The following is a 5,678-nucleotide window of genomic DNA, read 5'->3' on the forward strand; positions in this document are numbered from 1 at the left end:
GGAACAACCTCCATCATCCTCACCTACTTTATTAAATACCAAAGTACCATCTATCACCAACCAGAATGCTGGTGCCACAGTTTGTAAGGAGTTAGGCTGCTAACCCAGTAACTCCATGAGATAAAGATGAGCAACAATCAATGCCAGATTAATTTTATAGTGTGTCTTAAAATTAGGTTCTAGTATCTTTTTAAAACATGTACTATTATTGTTACTGTTGTTGTTACATGCCATCATTTCAGAACTGACTTATAGTCAAACTTCCAGTAAGTTTTTAGAGACTGTAAATCAAACAGGAGGAGATTGTCCGCATCTCTTTAACAAAGAAGTTCAGAAAGGCCATCAGAGCTGAGTGGGGAGGGGTGGGGAGGAAGAAAACTCAGATCAACTGACGTGATGAGTCTGCAACATCTTAGTCTTATTCCTTATGCCTTTTTCCCCCCCTGTGAAAACATTACTATAGCAATTCTGTTATGCTCTCACCAAATCTTCTATCATTCAAAACAATCATATGTTAACAGAACAGGCATTTTGATTGCATGAATTTGTGAAAAAAAAGTTTTATGTTTTATAGAGTATTTCCATAACATGAGGTGGAGTTCAGGTGTTCAAAGGGCTAATAGTTCATCTTTGTCTCAGAGTACCACCTCCTCCACTCTTGCAGAATATCTATTTACTAATGTACCAAAGAATGAACCTTTTTTATAACCATTTTAATGCAGAAGTGCTTTCCTCTCTTTAGACACATTGCAGGTTGACAAATCCCTTTGGCATTTGTATTTCTACAAAATTCCATGTCCAGGAGATGGGGGGAAAAAGATATATTAGTTGTGCAGAACTAAAGACAAATTATGGGTTTTTTCCTACCCAGAAAAAAAATAGTCTAATTATTTCATTTTAAAAAATTGATCTGTGTTTTCATGCTTACTGTAATTTGTGACCATGCTTCATTCTGATGTATTCTATTACTATTTTATTCCTCAGAAGATTTAAGGGATGCCAATTTCCTGTGCTATTTATCAGAAATTATTCCGCAGTGCTGTTTAGAGAAAACCTATAATTATAAAACTTACCAAAAATCATTCCACTGTTTTCATTTGTCTTTAAAAATGGTAACTCCCTTTTGACAAGAATCAGCTTAATATTAAATATTAACTCTCAGCCTCATAAAAAAAGATATAATTTATTTAGGTGAATTTATTACAAAACTATTGAGAGATTTTAGTACTTCAGTACAATGCTTATAGACCTTTAATTTTCTTTGTTTTATCTGATCGTCCCTTTCCAAAATTTTGATTTAATAGTCTTGTCAACTACTCCTGTCAAAAAAATGAAACAAAAAAGTCCCAAAGAGGGACACTCCTTCTGGGATGGAAATAGAAGTCTGCTTTATTTTAGTACTTTCTTCTTTCATTTTCAAGAAAAAGACATCCAAATAATTTGATGGATCAAATCCCAGACCACTGGCTGAATCTTGCACACTGGAGTGTTACCTTTCTCTGTGTTTCAAGGGTATTGTCTGCTGATGAATCTTCTCTTTTTATTCTCTTTTATTGATATGGAACTACAAGTTGCCTATTTAGGAACAACTTCTTTCTTCGGCCTTCGCCATATTCTTTACTTCTCCCTTGAATATTCTTTTAATTAAGATCTAGATTTTCCAGAGAAAGACAGTGTGAGAGAGAAGAGTAGGCTGTGAGCTCCACCTCAGTCCCAGGAATCTCTGCATCAAAACCCAAAGCTGAAAAAAAAAAAAACCCAAATAAAAAAACACCCCAAAGCTGTGGTTGTTAGATACCATGGAGCAGATTCTGACTTCAAGTGACCTCATGTGATACTTAATTCATGCCATAGAACTTCCTGGTACTAATTTTTTAGGAATAAGATTGCCAGATCTTTCTGCATTCATGCCACTTGGTGGGTTCAAACTCTCCATGAATCACCAATCAGTAAAACTTATGTACAAGGGAATTCTGACAGCATCGTCTGCAGGGAGTTAGCTGCACTGCGAACTCACAGGTGGGACCTCTCTGGAGGTTTGCATTCACCGGCCCCTCCATGAAAGATGAACAATCTCCTTCTGTAAGATTTATAACTTCCAAAAAACCCCACTGGAGGCTGACCACTGGAGTTGGTTCTGAGTAGATAGCAATGAAGTTTAGTTGAGGATTTTTTTCCCCCTGAGAGATGTTGCTGTTGTTATGTGCCACCAAGTTGCTTGTAACTCATAGAGACCCTATGTACAACAGCCCTAAACCCTGCTCTACCTTGTGCCAATCACACTGCCTTCGACACACCCATCCCAATTGCCCCAGTCACTGAATCAATTCACCTCACAGAGGGTCTTCGACTGCCTTTTTAACAAACATGTTTAAAGTTGTGGCAATTTTGGGTTGAGCAAATCTATGATCATTTTGTATCTCTGCCACTATTTTTCCCCATAGTAATGTTTCACATATATATATACTACAGTACAGTATAAACTTTTATAGGCAATGTGAAACCCACAAAATTGGTAACTATCTTTATGTACTTGTGGTTGTTGCTCTTGTGACCCATAACTGACCTCATGTGATAATTGATTCGTACCATAAAATTTCCTGGCACTAATTTTTTTAGGTATTTGGAAGCAGTTAATTGCACAGGAGGAGATAGTCCATCCTTCTCCTTGGTGCAGCTGGTGGCCTTGAACCACATGCTTTTGGGGTTGTAGCACAGCTTTTTGACACTAGGCCACCACAGCTCCCTCTTTATTGCAGTATTTCCTTTTTTGTGATGTTCTGGAATAAAAATTACAGTATTTCTCATGTCTGGCAGTTCTAACCCAATGGATTCTCTTGAGAGGGAGAGTCAACCTCTACCCTTCTGATTTACAGCCTCAGAAACCCAGTGGAGGACCAGCTGTGAGTTGATTCTGGCTCATAGGCAGTTATGGTTTTTGCTTTTGATGCCGTTTACAGGGTGTTGTGGTAGCATAGTTCATAGGCAGTTACAGTGCTAACCCAGAGGCTGTACCCCTCTGGTGGCTGTAATCTACCAACATCTCCTTGGATACCGTATGGATGACATCCTCCCATACGATTTACAACTTTGGGAACATATTGGTGGATCAGCTATGAGTCAGTTCAAACTCAAAAGCAATGAAAGAGAGGGGAAAGACAAATCTTCAAACTAGCACCATAAACCTGGTCATGCTAACAACACTTGAAATCACAAGACTGATAAATTTCAGGATGTCTTAAAATTATCACCTCCATACAGGGACATCTTTTACATGACTGCCACACTGGCTGATGATTGAAGTCCCAGAATCCCTTCCTCATGAGCGCTGAGCCCAGGACTTGCATTTTAAACCTCTGTAGAGGTTTAAATTATATTCTCTTCAGAAAGCGTACATTCTTCTAAATACTTAATGGCGCTAGAGACAGATGTGGACTAAAATTCCTATTTTCCTCCTTGCTAAATAATAGAACTGGCCTGGGATGATGTATCCCAGTTCTCTTGGCCACTTGGTATTATCGAGTAACTGAATTCATGTTTGGCTCCCACCAGCCTCATACACTTTGCCTGCGCATTTTGCTCTTCCTGCTGACTGAGCTAACCAGAGCGGAAATACATGTGAATCCATGTGTTAAAGACAGCAGCACCGCCATCCTCTGACTGTCTGAATCATGTCACAGAGGGAGCTGCCCACTGGTCTAGAAAATCCATGCAGCATTGTGACAAAAGGGAGAAGCAGATCTCTCTATTTCCTGAGCCACGAAATGATTGTGGAGTCTTTTGTGACAGCACAGGAGCTTATCCGTTATACTTTGTCTAGGTTTAAATGGCAAAGAGTTTCTCAGTATTTACATACGTACTCAACGCTTTGCTGTGAGGTCAGAATTGACTCGTAGCTTAGTGGGTTCTAAGAGGCTGCAGTTAACAGGAATGTAGATTGTCTATATTTTCTTCTAAGGAGCCAAAAGGGGATTAGAACTGCCACTGAGGCACCACTTTTGGGTCAGAAGTGCAACTCTCTATAGATTAAACCACTACAAATCATGCTGTAATATATGATGGCTTCTAAACCTTATTGCTGAAAATATCTTTGTGAATAAAGTTTATTATTAAGTTTAATTTAGGACCAAAAGTAATTATTACTTAAAGGGGGGAGAGTCTATCAAATTTGTTTTACAGTGAAAAGAACTTAATAGGTAATTTTAGATAGTTCTTTGCAGTATTTTGGAAAAAAATACAGAAAAATGATCAGTTACTTCAAGAGGTTAGCCGTCTGAACTCAGGGTATATGAACAAAATCCAGTGGTGATGAAGGAAGATATGCAAGTTACACAGAAGGCACTGGCCAAAAAATCAGGCTCTGGAAATCAATGGGATAACAATTGATATGTTTCAATTAACTAATGCAAGCCTGGATATGCTCATCAGTCGATGGCAGGAAATTAGGAGCATAGCTGCCTGGCCAGCTGACTGGAAGATATCCATATTTATATCCATTCTGAGGAAATATGAACCAACAGAATGTAGAAATTATTGAACAGTATAATTCACATCACATGCAAGTAAAATATTGTGAAAGATCATGCAAAAATGAGCAGAAACCATGTGAGCTAGAAGGCAATGGGATGCCACATACAGAAAGTTGAAAGGTTAACAATTGTCAGCCAAAGAACCTATACCCAGCAAAGCTCTCCATCAAATGTGAAGGGGAAATTAGATTCTTTACAGAAAAGATCACACAAAAATGTCTAGAACATTGACAGGAACTACCAGAAGTTCAAGTTCATATCCGTGGCCATGGCACCAGGGATATCATTACTGATGTAAAGATGGATTCTGGCTGGACAAAGAGAATACTAAAAGCATGCCTATTTTTGTCTTATTGACTATGCAAATACATTTGACTGTGTGAACCATAACGAGCTATGGCTAACAATGAGAAGAATGGGAATCCCAAACATGTGAGTATGTCCACGTGAAACCTATACCTAGGCCAAGAAGCTGTTGTCTTAGCAGAGTAAGGGAACATGGCAAGGCCTGAGATCAGAAAAGGTGTATGTCAGGACTGTATCCTTTTTCCTTATCTATTCAATCTGTGTCCTGGAGAAAACATTCAAGAAGCTAGACTCTATGAAGAAGACAGTAGCATCAGGACTGGAGGCAGACTCATCAACACCCTGCACCATGTAGATGACACAACCGTGTTTGCTGAATCTGAGGAAGGCCTGAAACACTTACTGCAAGGATCAAAGATTATAGCCTTCGAAATGTACTGTGTCTGAATATCAAGAAGACAAAAATCCTCACCACTCGATTGTTAGGCAGACCATGATAGTCAGAGAAAAGGATGAAATTGTCACTGATTCCATCTTACTTAGATCCACAATCGACATCTTTGGTACCAATAGTCTAGAGATCGTGAGACATATTGCATTGGGTAAATGCAGTGACAGGGATCTCTCCCAATTATTGAGAAGCAATGACATCATGTTTGAAGACTAAGGGATGCCTGATTCAGGCAATAGTCTTCTCAATCAATTACTATTCATCTGAGAGCTAGATAACGAATAAAAATGACAGAAGAATAGTCTAAAAGTATTATATTTTAGGGCATTATTTTTATCGTAGGAGTATGCAATGAGGGTTGTAGAGTGGATTATATTTGGGGCTAGGGGGTG

This window comes from Elephantulus edwardii, unplaced genomic scaffold (genome assembly GCF_000299155.1).
Source record: "Elephantulus edwardii isolate Elephantulus edwardi_28Jun2011 unplaced genomic scaffold, EleEdw1.0 scaffold00076, whole genome shotgun sequence".
Taxonomy (NCBI): domain Eukaryota; kingdom Metazoa; phylum Chordata; class Mammalia; order Macroscelidea; family Macroscelididae; genus Elephantulus; species Elephantulus edwardii.